Raw genomic sequence first — 22,633 nt, 5'->3', positions numbered from 1 at the left:
GAAAACATTGATGTTTGAAGAAGGAAAGATTGTTATATGACATGGTATAATCAGGGTAGACCTCTCTAATAAGGTGTGTGCCTGTTATCAATTTATTGCCTCTCAGCTCTAAACCCATCATCGTTTGCTCTCCACTGTGCTCCTCTGCCTCATTCCAGTCTGTTCCTTCCTTGTGTGCTCTGCCTCAGACTGAAAAGTAGATAGATATTGCTTCCATTAAATCTGCTATTCTATTGAAAATTCTTGTAAATCAATTATATTCCACAAGAAAAATTTCCCCAAAATATGCGAGGATGATTGGTGAGAAAATATTGAACTTAGGGAAAAAGCATTTGATTTGGATCCTGATTCTCCTACCTAATAGTTAGGAGGCCTTGAACAATCTGAGCCTATCTCTCATAGCTAAGTGGAACATTTACTACCACTTCAGAGAGTTACTGTGAGGATGCAGTGAAATGATGTCTATGACAATAAGAGTTTTGATGGCTAACAGACATATGAAAAAATGCTCAACATCACTCATCATAAAGGAAATACAAATTAAAACCACAATGAGATACCACCTCACACCAGTCAGAATGGCTGACATTAACAACTCAGACAACAATTTTTCTTGATGAGGGTGCAGGGAAAGAGGATCTCATTTGCACTGCTGATGGGAATGCAAACTGGTGCAGCCACTCTGGAAAACAGTATGGAGATCCCTCAAAAAATTAAAAATAGAACTACCCTATGATCCAGTAATAACATTGCTAGGAATTTATCCAAGGGATACAGGTATGCTGTTTCAAAGGGGCACAGGCACCCCAATGTTTATATCAGCGCTATCAACAATAGACAAAGTATGGCGAACCCAAATGTCCAGATGAATGGATAAAGAAAATGTGGTTTATATATACCATGGAGCATCACTGGGCAATCATAAAGAATGAAATCTTGCAATTTGCAACTACATGGATGGAACTAGAGGGTATTATGCTAAGCGAAATTAGTAACTAATTCACTTGTATGTGGAATTTAAGATACAAAACAGATGAACGTAAGGGAAGGGAAGCAAAAATAATATAAAAACAGAGAGGAGGAGAAAACATAAGAGACTCTTAAATACAGAGAACAAATTAAGGTTTACTGGAGGGGTTGAGGTGGGGCAGAGGGGCTAAATGGGTGAGGGGCATTAAGGAGGACACTTGGAATAAGCACTGGGTGTTATACATAGGGGATGAATCACAGGAATCTACTCCTGATATCATTATTGTGCTCTATGCTAACTAATTTGGATGTAAATTTAAAAATAAATAAATAAACAAAAAAAGAAAAAGAAAACAAGGGTTTCACCCAAATTAAGTAAAACAACTTCAGTTTTAATTTCTGCAAAATTAAGGAATTGAAATAGGTAAGCATTAAGATCCATTCCATTTCTACTTCTCTCTAGTTTCAAAGAAAGCAAAATAACAGGGGCTAGCAATCTGGACTAGTTTTTAATGCTTACTTGCTTTATCTGTCCTGGGAACTGAGTTTTACTGATGTCTCTATATACACACAGTCTATACACACACACACACACACACACACACAGAGTAATTAAACTATATATAGAGTCTCACTATATATGTATATATATATATATACATATGCATATATAGTATATATATGTATAGTCTATATGTACATATACATACAAATTCAACTTTACTGCAAATTTCCAGAGGAGAGAGAATATCCAAATACTGCTGGTGGTTAGAAGTGTCTTCCTTAACTTTCAAATGAAATATGTTCAGTTGGCCAGACACTTGTGTAATGATGGCATTTCCCACATCCTCAAATAAACTGGGCAGTTTATTGATATTTTCTAATGTTAATTATGATTGTGCATGAATTACTTTATAAGTGACCACTACCACCAGCTTTTGTACTAATTTATGTAAGGAGACAAGTGTAAAGCATAGTGACTAAAGAAGGAAATGGGAGATAAATATATTTTAAAATATTCTTGGAAAACCTGGGTGGCTGAGTCAGTCAAGCATCCAGCTCTGGGTTTTGGCTCAGGTCATGATCTCACAGTTTCTGAGTTCGAGCTCCGCATCAGACTCTGCATTGTCAGTGCAGAGTCTGCTTGGAATTCTCTCTCTCTTTCCCTCTACATAAATAAATAAACTTTAAAAAATAAAAAAAATTGTAATTTCTATTACCTTCAATTTCATCTTCAGGCAAAAAGGTGACAATAATAACACCATCCTTATGGGATTACTGTAAAAATAACAACAGCATAATTAAGGAGAGCTAATGCTATCGAGTATAGTATCATAGTCCACAAATTGTGGGCTTAAGGATTTGTCTTGAAGCAAAAGTATGAAAGAGGAATGAAATCTTCTACAAGTTATAATTTAATGGTGATAAGGAAAGGTCACTTCTGCTCAAATATTAATGTGCCACAGCTCAATGTGTCCCAGCACTTAATACTGTCTTCAAATGTAGAGAGCCTGACAGCTAAAACACAGAAGATATTTGAAGATTTAAACTAAGGGAGAAAATGACAAGAAGAAGAAAGTTGGCAGATAAATCTTCTTTCTTTTGGATATGCTATTCTGAGATGCAGTGATTCATATAGTATCTCTTTGTAGATGTCACTCAAGATCAGTGAACTGCACTTGCCAAAAGCTGCTGCCAGCTCAGTGAGGCACTCATTCACATGTGCTTTCCCTCCTTCCTATCTCATTCTCCTTTCTCCCTCATTCCAGCTTCCCTCGAACTACACTCTACAATAAAGTTGACACGTAAGTTATTGCCTCAGGCTCTGTTTGCCAAAGAACCTGAGCTAAGGCAGTATGCTAAAATAGAATCTGCAGAAAAAATACTATACATGGGACCAAAATGGACTTCTACTTTTTATGGACTAGGACTATATATTTCTCAACTGCATGTTCATTATAACCTATCTTTCCAACTGCCTACAAGTTCAGTCTTCAGCTGACTAGAGACCTCACAGTACTCATCTTTCTCAGTAACGGTTGATGAGATCTTTGAAGACCAGAAAACTAGATCCTAGGAGGCCTGGGTGGCTCAGCTGGTTAAGCATCTGACTTCACCTCAGGTCATGATCTCACTGTTTGTGGGTTTGAGCCCCATGTTGGGCTCTGTGCTGACAGCTCAGAGCCTGGAGCTTGCTTCAGATTCTGTTCCCCTCTCTCTGCCTCTCCTCCACTCATGTGCTGACTCTCTCTCAAAAAATAAAAAATAAATAAACATTAAAAAAAGAAAACTATATCCTATCCTTTAATGACATCTAGTAAATGTCATTAAACATAAGAGGATATAATTATCGATTTTTTATACCCAACTTTCCCCCATATTGGTTATTTCATTATTTACCCAACTTCTCACGCAGAAAGCTGAGTCATTCTTTATTCCCATTTTTTAGCTTTGTCTTTTTTTCAAAATATAAAATTCCTCATGGAATCCACCCCCAACACAAACTGATAAATTTGTATAGAAATGATATGCGATTCTTGTAACAATGTTATAATATGACTCACTTTGCACAAGGATTTGCAAAGCAACCAAAAATTTGTTTTTTATCTCTTAGCTCAACACCTTCCTCAAAGTTATGAAGAGCCTAAGTAACGTCATTTTGAAATTAAGGTCTCCATTAAGAGCAACCTCGGGCTGCACGTAGCCCCAGTCCCAGTTCCAGGAAAAGCCTCAGATTGTTCAAGGCTAAAGCTATCCTCGGACTGCCCTCAGATCAGCTAATCAAAAAACCATTCCTGTGGTCTGAGTCAAGGCTGGCAACTGTAGACAGTTATTCTGTACAAACTAGCCAATTTCTCACCACTTGCCTGAACCCCACGTGGGCCCTTTGAACTCACCTCATAATTGGTTATTTTCAAAGGATTCTCAAAAGTCATGATTGGGTCCTACCAAAATTAATGTACACCTTACAGATACTGAATGGTCAAAGCTGTTACCATGGGTGCTACTGTACAATTGTAATTGGTGCTTATGTGATGATGCTATACATACAACATGTGCACTGTAACACCCCCGTCCCTTACCCCATAAAATCCCTGCTCACTATTGTTCGGGGCTTCACCCAGCTACCACTACACCAGTAGGCGGGTGAGCCCCTGCTCTAGCTTGTAATAAAGACCCTTTTGTACTTGCATCGATGTTAGTTCCTTGGTGGTCTCTGGGGACTCACGAATCGGGCACAACAATTACAAAAGCATTGAAGTCGAAGAAGGAAAGAGGTTTCTTTGAATAGTTGCTTAAGTGTTATACAACATTCAGCTTGCTCTCTGACCAAGGGATGATTTGGCTTCCCTCCCCTTCAATTTAATCTTAAGAGAGCCTGGCCTGTGTCTTCTGGAATTTCTGGAGCTTAAAGGCCTATACTAAACACAGAAGAAAACAAAAACGAGACTGGCCAGCTGGCTGCCTGTCTAATAAGAAGGGTCTCCTTTGGAACAGCCTGCACTCTCACGATTTATAAAGCAAAAGAACATGAATGTTTCTAGGGAAACTGTCCTGTGAGCCAATTTAGACTGATTTAATCAGCTCTAGGGCTGAAGACCTTAATAGATCAAATCCCTAAAGGATGGTATACTAAAAACCAGAGACTGAGGGAGAAATCAAAACTGGACGTCTGGGGAAAGGCATTAGCTTTTTCAGTGATTCTTAATTTTGAAAATGCATCAGAATCACCTGTATATCAGGCTTGTTATATCAGATCTTGATGGGCCCTACCCCTAAAATTTGATTCAGTAGTTCTGAGGTGAGGCCTAAGAATTTGCATTTCTAACAAATCTCCAAGGGATGCTAATGCTGGTGGTCCAGGACTACTCTAGGAGAATCACTGAGCTACATTAAAAGAATGACAAGTAGGGAGCCTGGGCGGCTCTGTCGGTTGAGCATCCAACTCTTGATTTTGGCTCAGGTCATGATCCCAGAGTCATGGGACCCATGCTTGAGATTCTCTCTCTCTGCCCTTCTCCCTTACTAACATTCTCTCTCTCTCTTTCTCTCTCTAAAATAAAATAAAACAAATATATTTGAAAAAAAGAAAGATAGAAAGATAGACTAGCTGAGATCCTCAAATACAAGGCAGGCTCTCCACTAAGACCTGGTGGAGAAAGAGAAGAAAGTACAGAGATAAAAATCTCAGTGCTCAAAACATGTTGATTTCTTGCTTACATAAAGCCAAACCAGATGGGGTCAGATGGGTAGAGTTCATGAAAAGAGGATTTAATCTTCATAGAAATTCAAGGACCCAAACCGACTGACCCTTTGCCACCTTCAAATGGCTTCCAACCTTATTCTGGGTGTGACCATCCAAACAGCAAAAGAGAAAAGAGATTGGAAGATCATGCAGGACAATTTTAAAGGGTAGGCCTGGGTTCCTACACCCATTGCTAAGAATTTAGTCATGTGACCTTATGTAGATGTAAGGGGAGTGGAGACATGTAGTCCCCGGAAGGGCAGCCACACCTCAAGAATGCATGTGTGAGAAGTGAGATGATTCGTTTTCAGCAGTACCAAATAAAATCTGTGCTGTCTAGTTAACAATAGGTTTACAATCTATTGGAAACATGTACGAACCCCCCTCTCCCACCATAGAGTCCCCAACCCTTGGATACTTCACTTCCTGGTTCTTTCTTCCCTCTCCATTTCATGGGCTTAATTTTTGCAAGCTTTGTAAGAGCATGTGCCAAAGAACCGAAGTCGCCAGTCACCTCAAGAAATGTACATTTGTTCCAGTCAGACTACTTTTTCCCTTACGTGGGCATAGGCCGCTTCCCAGTAAGGCTTTAACCTCTGTAGTACTCAGCCAATGAGGAATCAGGGGAGGGATGGCACGCTTGCAGATAAAATGTCTGCTGTAACTCCCCCCACCTCCCGAGGGTGCCTGTCCATCAGACACCTGCTCTTGCAAGAATGTTGATTAAAGACTCATTTCACTGTGCTCTGAGTTTCCATGTCCCCTCCTTTTATTGGGTCAGTGGGCTAATTTCTCCCAGTATGTCCAGAGAGCAAGAATCTCCAGTGGACATCTAGCCGCCTTTCCCACCAAAGCCCCTTCCGTTGCAGGCTTCCACCCTTATGCAAGTCTGAGTCCAGCTTGGACTTGTATAGCTAATTACTAAAATGTATGTAACTAAAAGTAACCAAAGGACATATTATCTGAGTGACTAGGAAAAAAAGCTCGGGGGCCCATTCAGAATAGGGACAAGAGAGGTCATGTGTTTGCAGGTGCAGTCATGGGAGAAAGCAAAGGTGCTGTTTTAAGCTTAAGGAGTTCCTCTCTTTTAACATGTCACACTGCTTTTTTTTAGAGATTAAGCAAATTCTTCAGTGAAGTAAATCTAAAGATTTTATAATTTCACATTTATATAGCATGATATCCTTTTGTTATCTCTCATTCTTAAAGCAAATGACAAATCTACTTTTCAAGGGTGAAATCTTGCTGTTATTGAGGACAACTTCAGTGTTATACTACAACTCCAAAAACAGAGATGTTTCATACAATAGCAACAAATACCGTGCTTTTTAAGGTGATTGCACTTAATGTAGGCATACTCATTTGCCTATGCTTGCTGTGAAGTGAAATCACTGCCATGAATTACATCTTGTAATTCATGAAGTTGGAGACTCAAGCCGTTTACATGACTTCTTTTTTTTTATTTTACAAATAGTTTATTGTCAAATTGGTTTCCATATAACACCCAGTGCTCATCCCCACAAGTGCCCTCCTCCATGCCCATCTCCCCCCTCCCCCCACATCCATCAGTCCTCAGTTTGTTTCTCAGCATTCAATAGTCTCTCATGGTTTGCCTCTCTCCCTTTCCCCCACCATTTCCCCCCTTCTTCTCCCCCATGGTCCTCAGTTAAGTTCCTCCTAATCCTCCTATACATGCAAACATGTGATATTTGTCCTTCTCTGCCTGACTTATTTCGCTCAGCATAACACCCTCAAGGTCCATCCATGTTTCTACAAATGCCCAGATTTCATTGTTTCTCATTGCCATGTAGTATTCCTCAAGCCGTTTACAAGACTTCTGGTGATAACTCATTTAAGACTGTCCGAAAGCAATTAACTGATATATGATGCTATTTATTGAAAGGGAAAAAGAAAAGAAAAAAGACAAAGAAACATCCTTCACTGTCTTTCATTCATCGCATCAATTATGTACACAAGGCAACATCTTTATCATTTGGTCTCTTCAGACACAGCTACATTTTCTCTCTGTAGTTCATTCTGACTAGTTCGAATGTTGCCATCATCAGCATCCATTGCTTCAGTTTTACTCTCATATCTGCTTCTGAATGGGGCAAATCATCAGGCAAAGAAGCCAAGCAATTGTGAATCATTTCAATGACTCATTGCAGATGCTTTTAAAAGCACTATTTCAAGGTATTAACATTTCTGCACCTTCCTTTTGATTCTCAAGGTCTCTCTTGATGGAGTCCTATTCATTAGTACAAAAAGCAGCTTAAGATCTTCTAGCTTTCTCTTCTCATTTTATATCCCCAGGGCTCCTTATCAAAATATCTAAGAGGTCTAGGGCCCCTGGGTGACTTAGTTAAGTGTCCTTCTCTTGATCTCAGCTCAGGTCCTGACTTCAGGATTTCTCCTGATTTCAAACCTCCTGTTGGGCTCTGTGCTGGGCATGAATGCTACTTAAAAATTACATCAATCAATCAATCAATCAATCAAGTCTAAGAGGTCTAAGCAATTAATAAGGATAGACATACTGAGTTTTCTCAGTTCATTCTTGTGACCAAACTGTATAAGACAAAGCTGTTTAAAGCCCTAACTTTCTGCAGGGCAGATGATAAGATCATCACATTGGAACTGGTTGCCAAACATCATTCAACTATTTTTTTTTTTTATTGTAGGTATAGGCTTGACAGTTAGGCCTTCCTGAATATTTTTATCTAAATATTTCACTCCTTGATCTACTGCCTCGGAGGGGGTAGAGGGGCACTCACTGGCTGTGACTCAACCACTGTGGAAGAGCCTGAGCTCCAGCTCTCTGTTTACACTGGTAGGGGCCTTGGCCTCCCTGCCAACAGCTGACTCTGGCCTCCTCCTCCAGAAAGAAGCCACTGATGTTTTTCAAAAATTCTGTTCTTTTACTCACATTCCACATACAGTCTATCAGTAAGTCATATTGGCCTCCCTGCAAAATAATTCTCAATTTAATCAATTTTCTTCCATTTCCACTGCTATAAACCTACAAGAAGCCATTACCATCTCATCGCCTGTCACTGATATAAACCTGGTCTCTACTTTTATCCTTGCTCTCCACCTCCTGATTCATTCTTTGTATGGCAGTTGATGAAAGAGCATGGGGCAAGCTGAGGGCAAAATACAGTCTGACACCCGCTTCCCAACCCTGCCGTGGAATATGTGTGGTATTCCTCAGATATTCCTGACTACCCAAGAACAAAAAATAAAAAAGGGTTTACATGCTTGCCAAGGTGATGTAGAAAACTAAGGTAAATGAAAAATTAAATTCCCTTACTGCCAATAGCCCATCGACAAGTCCTTGAAACCAGCAGAGTGAGCTCTCTCTAGAAGCCCAGTTGCCCCATGAGGATACTTTGCTAGGGGCAAAAGAGAATCTTAGCTTAACATTATCCCAACCTTGAGGATCTTGTAAGTCTACTTTCTTTATCTCAACTGCCTCAAAGTATGTGCTGACAATCCTACTCCAAGTTTATGGCCTCCTGATATACATCTGAAGGATCTCATGACTGAGGTTTGATTAAACAGTAATAAATGAAAAAAAAAACCAGTAATAAATGACATTTCCCTAGCAACAGCTAGCCCCTCAAGGTCCTAGAAAAATTGCTTTCAAAATTCCTTAGAGACTTGCTCTATCCATGACCCCTCCCACCTGAGGGTATAAAATGAGTTACCCATCATGACCCCAATGGAGCTCTTCCTGCTTATGGGTCCTGATCCCGTGCTTTCATTAAATCGCCTTTTTGCACCAAAGACATCTTCAAGAATTCTTTCTTGGCCATCGGCTCCGGACTGCCCCCCCACCCCCATCACCCCAAAACTTAATCAGCAGTCATACCTTAAATCAGTTAATATCATGTTATTCCACTTTCAATAGTCTCTACTATTTCATAGAACAAATCAAGCCCTTCTTCTCTCCTTCATCTACCATGCTTTCCTCCTCTAACTTAGGTCTAAGTATAATGTCCAAAGCCCATAATAAAACAATTTTATTGCAACTTAAACCAATTAGGCATTTCATGCAAATTATAGCAGTGTATTTTCTTATGGAATTCTAAATATCCAAAAGATAAAGTTTCATGAGATCAAGAATAAGAGGCAAATTTGAAAAAGTTTGTTAAAAGTGTTAGCCATTAAATTTCTGAATAATCACATTTTATAGTAATCAAATTATTAACTTGGAATTATTCCAATAATTTCAAAGAATTTCAATAATTATTTGAATTTTAAGAAGATACAATATGTATCAGGGCAGTTAGTGCTGGGGATAGGAAAGTGATATGTGCTCAAGAGTAGACAGTGCATTCTTCCAAAATATCACTTTCTTGATATATATTTGCCTTCTTTCTGGACTTTCCCTTTTTTCTACTTAGTTCTTTTTCCTCAACTATTTTTCCTTTTCTTTATTACTTAATGACAGGATTGTGACAACAGAGTCTCAAGCCTTTGTGTCCAAATTTAGTCACTCCACCAATATTTATGGCTTCCTTCCTCTGTGCCAAGCAGTATTTATGGCTTCCTTACTCTCACTGCCTAGGAGCTGAGAATGCTATGGGGCCCACGTGGTTTATAAGCAGGCTTTTGAATGATGTAAGGCACATACAGCCCACCATATTCATCAATTAATTCATGAATTATTTGATCAGTAATAACTGCTGATTATAGAAGTCTCTTTAAGCTTAAAAAATAATTGCTAATGCTGCATTAGTAATTATTAGTTTTTTATTTTAAAGAGATTTCTGTCTACATGTAAGTAGCTTGATAAATCTTGTTGTTATTACCAAGCATCATCTCTTATTGGTTTTTAGTTTATCTAGAGAACTAGAAGTTTCAGATGAAAGTAAGGAGTAGCAGTTTATGATCATGGAGAATGGGTCACCATTAGGCTTATAGCCTTAGAGTCAGGGGGCATCATGGATATACATAGGAAAACAAATGGTATACAATTGTTGGGTTAATGTCAATAGAAGAGGAAAAGAGTGTCAGATCTAACTCATCTTGGTCTTCCATCTCTTCTTTACTCCCCCATCTTTCTATCTTTATCTTGATCTCTATGCAATTCTATCTCTCTCATTTTTCTCTTCTGTCAGCCCAAGGTAAAGCTTGGAATTATTGTCAACTCGTCTAGATTTCTTCTTGTTTAATATTTATTTTATTTCTTTTTAACTTCAGGCAATTAACCAAAGGACAATTTACAAAACAAACAAACAAACAAACAAACAAAAAAAACCTCACAAAAACGATAAAGACTATAGAAATAGTAGAGCAAATTTCTACTGTCACAATTTTTTTTCCACTCTCTCCTAGGCTTTTTGCACTCAATTTCTCCTTTCTTCCTATAATATGAATCTTCTCCCTGAAACTTTCTTGTCAAAGCATTGCACAAGTGTGAAAATAAACAAATAGGACACACACATTGTTTAAAGATTGCAAGCCTCAACTCCAGATGTCAATTTGACATCCAGACTGAGGTAAATTCAACCTTTGGAAGCAATCGTGTTTTAAATGTCTTTGTAGCTCATGTTAGGGAGTTAGGAATTTGTAATCTTTCCTAGACGGAACCTCAAAAGAAGATGGAGGTCAGGGGTCTCCCAGCTTTGCATAGAATCAAATTATCTTAAGAATAAGGAGCATAGTGGGATGCCTGGGTGGTTTAGTAGGTTAAGCATCTGACTCTTGATTTCAGCTCAGGTCATGATCTCAGGTCATGGAATTGAGACTCTCAAATCATGGGATTAGGATTCTCTCTCTCTCTCTCACTCTCTCCCTCTGCGATTCTCTCTCTCTCTCAGTCTCTCCCTCTGCACCTCCCCTGCTTGCTCTCTCTCTCTCTCTCTCTCAAAATGAATACATAGGGGCGCCTGGGTGGCTTAGTCGGTTAAGCGTCCGACTTCGGCTCAGGTCATGATCTCACGGTTCAAGGGTTTGAGCCCCACATCGGGCTCTGTCCTGACAGCTAGCTCAGAGCCTGGAGCCTGCTTCTGACTCTGTGTCTCCCTCTCTCTGACCCTCCCTTGCTCATGCTGTCTGTCCCTCTCTCTCAAAAAAATGAACATTAAAGAAATTTTTTTAAATGAATAAACATTTTTTTAAAAAGAATAAGGAACTTAGGTATGTCACTTAACTCCTCAATTTTTTCATACTTAAATAAATAGGGTTTGGACTCATAATTAATAAAAGAATCACATGGTAGGAAAGAAAATTATTCTTATTCTCTCAGGGTTCTTCTAGCTAGTCTAAGAACTGACATGAGACAGATTAAACAATAAAAAACAAAATTTAATTATATGTACACAGAGACCCAATAATGACATTGAGACCTAAAGAAATGTCCAAGGCATGCAGTTTCTGTACATTTTAGACAAAGAAACAATAAATCTGTGAGAAATTGACAGAGCAAAGGTAATTTATGTTTGGAACCTAGGATCAGTAAAAAATGTAACATCATTTGAGCTGCAGTAGTAAATTAGTACAAGTCCATGGTTTATCAATACAAGCTTCTCAACTCTGAATTCCCTATCTTCAGTGATAAGGATGTCTCTTTATCTGTGGGTATGAGAATAGTTCCTTTGATGGGAGAGATTTATCTTCTGCTTTCTGGGGACAAAGAGGTTGTCAATGTTCTTTTTTCTTCCTGCAGTGGCTGTTTCTTAAGTATCTTTTAATTCAAAATAATCAATATGCCAAATGGTGCCCTGTGGGGCTGCTCGCCCTTGGCCCCTACATATGTGATGCTCTCATCATCTATTAAGATGAAAGCTGACTCCAAGCAACATTGCTCAGATCAAGCTTAAAAACAACAAAATTATAAAAAGGGAGCTATTTATATATAGTGTTTCTTTTTCTTTTTTTTAAACAAGTAGTCGTTGTATCACTTCAGCTGTGTATAAATCTGTCCCTCTGATATCTAACTATTAAGGGTTTTGTATTACAAGGGATAAAACAAGAAACCTCTTTACAATACAACCTAACAATATTCACTTACACTAACATTTTTTGGTACTATCTTCCTTCTATATTTTACATTTATTTGCATTTTATTTTTTCCTTCTCTTCTTCTCTCTTTATGTCACTAAACATTAATTGAACTGATGTTATAAGACAGACAATATGATATGTGTTGTGAACACAAGAATAAAAGAAACATGGTTTCGGCCCTAATACTTCTTGTATCCTATAAGAAGGACAGGATTATTATCAGTTAATGATATTAAATGTGAAGGAAAAACAGAGTTGGGGGGCAGTGTGTTTAGAAACATAGAGGGAGGTAACTAACTTTATCTAGGAATTCTGGAGAGGTTTCACAAAGAACACCAGATTTAATACTGACGGGTATGAGAGGGATTGTTTACCAGGCAAAAAAAAATATTGTGTTCTAGGGAGTTAAGGAAGCATTGCCATCAGGGATAAATAAAACAGACACTGATGAGGTTAAAACAAAGGGTTTAATACTTGCTGCCAAAATGACTCCCTTCTTGTCCCCTTCATTACAGGGCCTCAAATAAGTCAGCTCTTACAGATCCCTGTTTGAAGAAATGTTAAAAGTTTGAAGGTAGAAATTACTATGAGAAATTTGACCAGTAATCGCTTAGGGCAGTGACTAGGCAGACTAATTAAGGTAACGACTGATAAAATGGCCAGAGTCACCAGGCTCAACCTCTCCTTGGGGACTCAAAGTCTTTTGCACAAGAATAGGTAAAATGGTCAGGAGGTGGAGAAGAGAAGCTTCCAAGACTCCTTGACCACAGAAGTCCCAAGAACTGTGGTCTCTAAGCCCATTGGTGAAGCCCTGGCTAGGACTACAATTAGACTGCCTGGTTGATAGGGTTATGAAAATTAGAACGTTTAAGCAAGTTTTATATAAAGAAGTTGTGTCTCCTTTACTTGCATGTCTTAGGGGAATGGATATTCTGTCATACTGGGGAACAGTTCCTTGACCTCGTATTCTAAAACCAAAACCTGTTGAAGTCCTAAAGGAAGTCACAGTCAGGAATGTAAGGGTTGGTGGAATTCAGTTAAAAGTTGGCAGAAGAACTGACATGTTGAAATGGCTTTGTGCAAAGTGGTTGTATTACCTTTTATCTTGTTATATATGGAGATGAACATTGTATCTGATTGAAGAATATTTCCCCCATCTAGTACTATAAAACAGAAGGCATGTAAACCAGCCCTTCAAATGACGTTTATTGGACATGCCAAATGAAAATTAGTAAGATTGCACAAGTCCAGAGTGTGGAATAAAACCTGGAAGAAGGGTGTTGACAAATTCTCTGTGTGAGAGCTTTATAGGGAGCCTCCACATTAATTTAGAGTAAACATCCATGACACCTTCCAGCGATGGCCACTGGGGCTTTGAATTACAGAATTTCCATTTGAGTGGCAGTTACTACCTTGGTATCGGCATTAATGGAATCTATCCCAATAACTGAAGAACATAAGAAGCGATCTTGAAACCTGAAATAGCCATGTGTAGGATATGTTGGAGAAACGCTCTAATGGTGATGGCAGTATCCAGAAAAGTTCCATTATAATATGGAAGTTATTTTTACAGAATCTTGCTATGAGGAGAATGCAAGAGAGGTACTCATGGGCAGGAAGCCACTTTTCTCCAGGATAGACTCTGGAACTGTGTGAGAGGAGCTGCTGGATTCTATTGTTCCTTAGGCAATGCCTATAACAGCACTGGGCTGATGGGCTTCGTTTGTGGATGGCAGTTCCCAAGTGAATGAACAACAACATCTTGTTTGTAAGTCCACCACTCTGATTGAAGAAGGTAAGAAAGGTCAGCTTGGTGTGCTGTTTTTCTAGCAGTGATGGAAGAATTGAACAGTGGGAAAAGACAATATGTTTGGATTTTTACTGACTCATGGGCAGTGGTCAGTGGGATGGCCATATGGTCGGACAGAGGGGCAATGGAAACCTGGCCAATTAAAGCGATGACCTTATGTAGCATGGCTCTATGGGAATCAGCAGGGTGTGTTAAAGTAGGACATGCTGATGCCCATTAGAAGAACTGCTTTCTAGGTTTGGAAGGTGACTGGAATTGACAGCAGATGTCCGATATGCTCCCCCAAGGCATAGACTCCTATGATAAGATAATTAAAATACAAATGCACAGAAAAGTGGAAGTCTCACTAGCTTTTTTATTATGCATCTTCTCAACCAGACTACCAGATTATACATAGTTTGGTGAGTATTTTTAATACTATAGATAGATCCTCACACAAAATGGTGGCAAACAACTAATGATTAGTATTTTTAGATACCATGTAATGAAGTGATAGGAATAAACCATAGATAGCCAAATTATTGTTCACCTTAGTCACCCTTCCACATGATTTGTTTCAACATAAATGCTACACTGACCAATTTTGGTTCCGTTGTTTGTTTCCAACCAAAATAGTCACTATATCCATATGTGAATGAATTAATAAAGATGAATCCCAGTTTCCATTATATATTGATATATCAATCCAATATTAATTCTAGGTCTCCAAAGCAGTCTCTTATGTGTTTTCCCAGGACCACTAGAAATATGTAGAGCAGATGAAATGAAAACTAATGCCTACTGACAACCTACTTTGCACCAATCACTGTAATAGACCACTCATTTTATCTGTGCAATGTAAGTATCAACTTATTAATGATAAACTGAAGCTCAGAAAACTATCTAACTTGCTCATGTTTTTCAAAAGTTGTTATTTTAAAAGAGTTTTAATTCCAGAGGTCTCTCCTCTTTATACAGTTATCATGATTTGTCATAAGGGAAAATAATGACACAAATTAGAGAAATTACTTGCTCTGAATGACAAAAAGCGTCAGGAATCAAATGAACAGACATTTGCTTTTCCCCACAGAGTTTAATTCTTTGTGCATATGTGTACAAAAATGCCATACTTAGCTATCTTATATAGGACATAAACTTAGAATAGTTTTCCTAACAGCATCCCCCCTATAAATGCAATGACCCACATTTATAAGATAGCTGAGGTTGAGGGAACCAGAACTTGTAGAATTTATCTTTATCTTTATATTATAAAACTCAGAGCTAAGTAGCCCCATAACAAAGCACATTTTCTCACCATCCCCAGATTCTAGCAAAGAAAATTGGTATTTGTAGAGCAAAAGAATTTTAATTGAGCATTTTTTTTTAAGATGGTCCAGCAAGGGATAGAATGGTTGGCTTTACTTGAATATTACTAAAGAGTGTCCCTGGTAATACTAAACATTGCCAAATCAATTTGCCCTCATGGTTATACCCAAAGATAAAAAGTACAAAAGTCATCTGAGATGGGAGAGATCAGAAAAAGATCAACTCTTCCTCAATCCCAGGATGTGCAGAGCCATACCTTTCTAATTACCTCACAAGGGACCCAGAACCATTAACCCTCATCCCCTCCAGACACTGCCCCTCCCCGCAAATCCACCCTCACCAAACAGGAACAAAGGGAAAAGGCAAGATGTAACCACAGCCTTTGTTGTACAGCATTATCATTGTAAACAGTAGGAGAAGAGAAGATTCTCGAAGCTTGTAAAAAAAACTTAGTATATTAAAAAGAACTCAGTGTCACTGTAATGCTGTTTTTATTTTATACACGGTATCAAATTAGGAATATCTTGTGCAAATATACAGTTTCAGAAGTGGAAAATGATCAGTTTTTGCTAACTTTCCAGAGGATCCGAAGGAATTTTATATTGACATAAAGGTAACATGACTAGGATTTCTATAAGTGATAAGAGCTAATATTGGAATCTTATCAAGGATAATGTGAGTCAAATTTTTCATCAAATTTATGGTTTAAATAATTCTAGTGGTAATACATGGAAGTTTAGGAAAGAATATAAAATTTTATTTTCTTAAAAAAGAATAAAAATTATTTCCTTTAAATTGTATACTGAATTTATTTTGCTATTTCTTTTTCTTTCCTAAGAAGATTATTTAAAAGAATATTTATTTTTATTATTTATTTATTTATATTTGGGAGAGAGAGTATGTGAGTTGGTGAGAGGGCCAGATGGACAGACAAAGAGAAAGAGAGAGAGAGAGAGAGAGAGAGACCCAAGGAGTCTCCACATTCAGTATGGAGCCTGATGTGGGTCTTCATTCCACCACCCTGGGATCATGATGGGAGCTGAAATCAAGAGTTAGATGCTCGGGGTGCCTGGGTGGCTCAGTCAGTTAAGCATCTGACTTTGGCTCAGGTCATGATCTCACGGTTCTTGGGTTCTAGCCCCGCGTCGGGCTCTGTGTTGATGCTCAGAGCTTGAAGCCTGTTTCAGATTCTGTATCTCCCTCTCTCTCTGACCCTCTCCTGCTCGCACTGCCTCTCTCTCTGAGAAATAAATAAAACATTAAAAAAAAATAGAGTTAGATACTCAACCAACTGAGCCACCCAGGCATCTCCAAAGATAAACTTATTTTTGAAGGGTAAAATTAAGGTCATTAAATATTCAGAATTATAAATAGCTAAGATACTTCTTTTTTTTTAAGTTTTACTTATTTATTTTGAGAGTAAGAGAAACACTAAGATACTTCTTTGTGGTACACATCAAAATTAAAATTTAAAAAATGTTTTTAATGTTTATTTATTTTTGAGAGATAGAGAGACAGAGCAGGAGTGAGGGAGAGGCAGAGAGAGAGGGAGTCACAGAATTCAAAGCAGGTTCCAGGCTCTGAGTGGTCAGCACAAAGCCTGACGTGGGGTTCAAACTCAGAAACCATGAGATCATGACCTGAGCCAAAGTCGGATGCTTAACCAACTGAGCCACCCAGGCGCCTCTCAAAATCAAAATCCTCTTAGTAAACACAATTCTGTCAACTAAACAAATAACCTTGGGAGTAAAACAAAAACATTAAAAAAAGGCAACAACAGCATAAAACTTCCACAGAGAGGCTGACATATTTTAGAGTTAATTATAATTTTCTGTTATATTTGTGGTAACATACAGTTTTGTGGGTCATGTAGAGTTTTAACAATGACATTAAAAGATGTTCTTTAAAAGCAGCTAGATTTCATAAGTGTCACGTTTGGAACAGTATAATCTCCCTGAACACTGAAGGTTTTGATACACATTTATGAGTGAAATGTACAACACAGTAATTATATTAAAAATATCTGACTTGCAAAAGTGATATCCACTCCACTTCAAAATCCAAAATTTCAATGCCCCCCAAAACACAGTTATTCTGTTTAGTTCAATGTAATTTTTTGTTATACAAACTGTGTTTTTACTTAAAGAGAATTGCAGGAGGAAAAAATGAAAGGAGAAAGGAAAAAGAAAGAAAAAGAACATGGGAAAGGAAGAAATAAAATAATCAGAACTAAGCATTTCTTTTATTGGAATGAAAACATATTTTTAAATGAGTTGTCATGATGATGTGTCACAGATGAATGGTGAACTATAAAACCATCCCATGAGGATCTTAAAATACTCCAATTTGAAGTGGTGGTACCAGAATTTTTTTTATTAGGAAAGCCAACCTTGATGCAAAACTCAAATTGCAAAATTCTCTTTAATTTTTGATTTCACCATTCCCTGCACCACTGGCAGTGATAGTTTTTCCTCATGGGAGACAGAAAACAACTCTTGAAAGGTTTTGTTTGCTCTGGGAAAATTCTAAACTGAAGGAGCTGAGTAAATACCAGCCCACTTCCCTGGCATTACCTTGGGTTATAAAGTGAAGGAGGCATTAATGGTATCTCTGGAAGGTGCTGGAAGCAGAGCAGTCATTAATAAACATTATGTCCAAAAAGTGACAGAAAGTGCTTTATTTTCCAGCCTGAGACAGGAGTACAGTTAAAAGGAAGAGGCGGTGAATTAATTACTTGCAATGCTATATGCTATATGTCATGTTAAGTATTTCAACCTACGTTTGTGATCACAAGCTATCTCTTAACCTTCGTTAGTGTTGAAGTCATATTGAGGAAATAACTTTATTATTTTTTTAATGTTTATTCATTTATTCTTGAGAGAGAGAGAACAGAGGAGAGGCAGAGGGAGAGCGAGAGAGAAACCCAAGCAGGCCCCACCCTGTCAGCGCAGAACCTGACAGGGGGGCTTGAACTCAGGACCCGTGAGATCATGACCTGAGCCGAAGTTGGATGCTTACCTGCCTGAGCCAACCAGCTGCCCCAGAGGAAATAACTTTTTTAAATTGTGGCAAAATACACACAACATAAAACTTACCATTTTAGTCATTTTTAGGCATACAATTCGGTGGCATTAAATTACATTCACATTGTTGTGAAAGCAGCACCAGCATCCACTTCCACAACTTTTTCATTTTTTTGCGAACTGTAACTTTATAACCATTAAACAATAACTCTCTATTCCTCCCTTTCCCAGCTTTTCCAACCACTATTCTATTTTTTTGTCTTTTATGTATTTGACCACTCAGTGTACCGCCTATAAATGGAATCATACAATATGTGTCCTTTTGTGTCTGGCTTATTTAACTCAGCATGGTGTCCTCAAGGTTCATCCGTGGTGTAACATTTATCAGAATTTCATCCTTTTTTGGGGCACCTGGGTGGCTTAGTCGGTTAAGCGTCCGACTTTCGCTTAGGTCATGATCTCGCGGTTCGTGGGTTCGAGCCCCACATCGGGCTCTGTGCTGACTGCCAGCTCAGAGTCTGGAGCCTGTTTCATTCTGTGATTCCCTCTCTCTCTGACCCTCCCCTGCTCACGCTGTCTGTCTCTCTCTCTCCTAAAAATAAATAAAAACATTTAAAAAAAAAAGAATTTCATCCTTTTTTTAAGGTTATAGTCTTTTTTTTAACCCATTCATGCAGGAGTGGATATTTGGTTGTTTGTTCTCCATTTTGGTATTGTGAATAATGCTGCTATGAACATTAATACACAAATATTTGTTCTAGTCCCTGCTTTTTTTCTTTCTTTTAGGTTTATACCCAGAAGTAGAATTGCTGGATTATATGATAACAATATATTTCCTCTCTTAATTTTCAACTTAAATTGGAGGTAACTAGATTTTCCTTGGTTGAGAAAAGATCAGTTCATAAATATCCATTTGCTAGTTGTAAGTCTCACATATGAACTTTGAAAATGAATAGTGCAGATAAGACTTCTTTATATGCCAAGTCTGTGCTCACTGTCTGATTTTTACCTGACAGAAATTATTAGGAACATTTCATTTTCCCACATCACTCTCCTATTTTTTTTTCAAAATACATGACTCTCTCTCTATATATATATATCTATATATTTATTTATTTTCTTTAATTATTGAGATAGAGAGAGTGCAAGTGGGGGGTGGGAGGGAGGGCAGAACGAGAGGGAGAAAGAAAATTCCAGAGCCTGATGTGGGCTCGAACCCACAAACTGTGAGATCATAAACTGAGCTAAAATCAAGAGTTGGACACTTAACCAACTGAGCCACCCAGGCACCCCTTGACTCTCCCTTTAATAACAGCTACAATCCAAAGAAAATTTGCTTAAAAAAACAAAAACAAAAACAAAAACCAACTTCCCATTGTGATGATATTCCATTTGCCTACCTAACAGTACAAAAGATGATATAGATCTATTTTCTGAGACAATACCATCTACCATTACATTAATGATGACGTGGTTACATTGTGACAGAAGAGGTCTGTCATCAACATACTCATGAACCAATAATTTCTGCATTTCTCTGTCTAAATATTAAAGAATAGCTCCATGTATTTACTTATTTGTATAACAGGTGAATTTTGTTACAGGATTGGAAATTAGATAATGAGTCAGTATACTTGTAGGCACAGAATTGTTCCAAAGTTAGAAGTATCCTCGAGCTAGGTAAGTCGCTTAATCGACTAAGCTACCCATGCACTCCTATATACCACAATATTCTTTTAAAACTATGTTTATCATGTATATTCAACCTCAGGAAATATGTTACTTAAAATGTCTTTTATTAAGCTGATTGGCTAGTTCATGATGGGCAGTAGCCATAAACTAGAGGCTGGTATCAGAACACCTTCAGTACAATGACTTCTGTTGGTAAATGACATCATCATCATAGTAGCAGCATTTACAGATTCACTAACGTGAAAAAGAATCAAATTGCAGCAGAGCCAAGAATAAAGAAGTCATGGGTGCTTAAGAGTGTCAGACCACAAAATGTCCTAATAAATGGGTCAAGTAGTTAAAGATTAAGTGAACTAATCTTTAAAGCTGGGAACTGAGGTTAAAAAATAAAATCATATCAGGATATTTAACCTGAGGCTTCCATTTAGTAGATGAAAAATTGGGTTTGAATTGGATCAGAGGGAGAGAGCCTTAGGCTGACACTATTGGTTCAGGTAGAAGCCACTTTGAATGGAGAGACTGCCCTACCGAAAGCATACTCCAATGCCAGTTTGATAGGGAGTTCCCACAGAAACTCAAACATAAACAGAAATTGCCAAGTTATTACACCCAGACAACACCAGCTGATGTGCTTTTCCCATATGCAAAATGGTTGAGAAAAAAAAAATACTGAATTCAAAAAACTCTTAAACATGTTGATAAGCAGCCACTTAATCTCTTGGTTAGCTTAAAGTAACTTTTTCCCCCTAGACATGTGTGTTTATAGATATACAATCTTATGATTCTGACTCATAAAAATGCCCTAAATCCAGTGACAGATCCAAAAACCCATTGCAGTTTGGTCAGGGGATCCTAATGTGAATGTGTATTTCCTATATACCTTCTTGAATTTATTGAGAAGGAACAAATACCACGTGCTCTAGCTTTTCTGTCAATATGTAAAAAAACTTCAATGAATGTTCTGAGTGAATAGTGAGATTAGAGAACAGAAGAGAGAAATATGGAGCCATCAAGGTGTTTAGCTGCAAACTACAAAAACTAATTTTTTTCCTAAGGAGAAAGTGGATTCATTGGAAGAGCACCAAGCAGCTCACAAAATTAACTAATGGCTGGAGACTTAAAGGTCAGGAAACAAGCCGCATCAACGCAAGTTGGTTCACGATTAGAGGACACCACAGGAACATCCTAGTTATTGTGGTTAGAAAACCACCACTATTGCTGTACACAAATAGCCTCCAGGGTGTCGCTTCTCATACATTTTGCACAACTGTCCCCAAATTTCCAAAATTACAGAGATGAGGATCCAACTAATGAAGCCCAGGCTTAACTTGCCAAAGTGGGGGGCGGTGGGGGGGAGAGAATTTGAAATATCCATCCCAACTTGAAGTTTACACAGTGAGAAGCAAGGTCTTTATTTAAAAATTCCCTCAAAATACAGTCTTGGATGTGCATGGCCATATTATGTCCCAGGCTTTGTTTTAAGTCATTCACATGCACTGCTTCAAATCCTCATTATAACTTTGATGACTCTGTGAAGTAATTATTATCCCCATCTGTCAGAGAACAAAACTAATCACAGAATTTGATTTACCCAAGTTCATATACCAAGTAAACATTGTACCTGGGATAAGAAGACAGGCAGGCTGGATTCAAGGTCTGATTACTAAGAACTGATCTACAGTATTACATGCCCCCAAATGCTTTCAAACATCTCCTTTCCGAACTGGTTGTAATGCCTAAAGTTTCAGAGCATAGTTTTTATCCTTTGGGCTGTAATCTTCTAATAGGAATATTTGGTGATCCTTTATTAATATATCAAAATATATGGTTCATCTATACTATGAAATATTTTTTATCATCTCAAAAAATAAAGAGGGGGCACCTGGGTGGATCAGTTGGTTGAGCATCCAACTTCGGTTCACGTCATGATCTTAGTCCTGCCTGGGGCTCACTGCTGTCAGCAAAGATCCTCTTTGGATCCGCTGTCCCCCTCTCTCTCTGCCCCTCCCTTGCTTGTGTTCTCTCTCTCTCTCTCTCTCTCTCTTTCTCAAAAATAAATAAATCTTACAAAAATAAAGAGAGAGGAGAACATCACCCATGGTATTATAACAGTGTTGTATGTGACATATGAGAGCTATACTGGTAGTGAGCACCACACAACATACCGGCTTGTTGAATCACTAGGTTGCATACCTGAAGCTAATGTACTATTGTGTGCCACTTATGCTTCAATTAAAAATAAATTTAAAAAATAAAGAGGTAAAACTTATACCCCAAGACATATGGTTAAGTTTTTAATCAAGGAGTATTGGGGCATTTGGGTGACTCAATCAGTTGAGCGTCTAATGCTTGATTTCAGCTCAAATTATGATCCCAGGGTTGTGAGATCAAGCTCTGAATGGAGCTGCACATTGAACATGGAAGCTGCTTAAGATCTCTCTCTCCCCCTCTGCCCCTCTACTCTGCTCACTCTCTCTCCTCTCTCTCAAATTAAAAAAAAAAAAGTATTATATTGTGATGCAGATATTTAGAAAATAAGACCTATGTATATAAAAGCATATTTATATATAAATATAAAAA

General features: G+C 38.1%; 1 pseudogene; it reads right to left on the bottom strand.

The window, feature by feature from the left end:
* Positions 1-7,204: 7,204 nt before the first annotated feature.
* On the bottom strand, positions 7,205-8,536 carry LOC120224638 (annotated as a pseudogene).
* Between the last annotated feature and the right edge of the window lie 14,097 nt (positions 8,537-22,633).

This window comes from Hyaena hyaena, unplaced genomic scaffold (genome assembly GCF_003009895.1).
Source record: "Hyaena hyaena isolate Hyena2069 unplaced genomic scaffold, ASM300989v1 scaffold_1224, whole genome shotgun sequence".
Classification (NCBI taxonomy): domain Eukaryota; kingdom Metazoa; phylum Chordata; class Mammalia; order Carnivora; family Hyaenidae; genus Hyaena; species Hyaena hyaena.
Note: the sequence above shows the minus strand (reverse complement) of the source record. Positions and strands in the feature narration are given on the sequence as shown.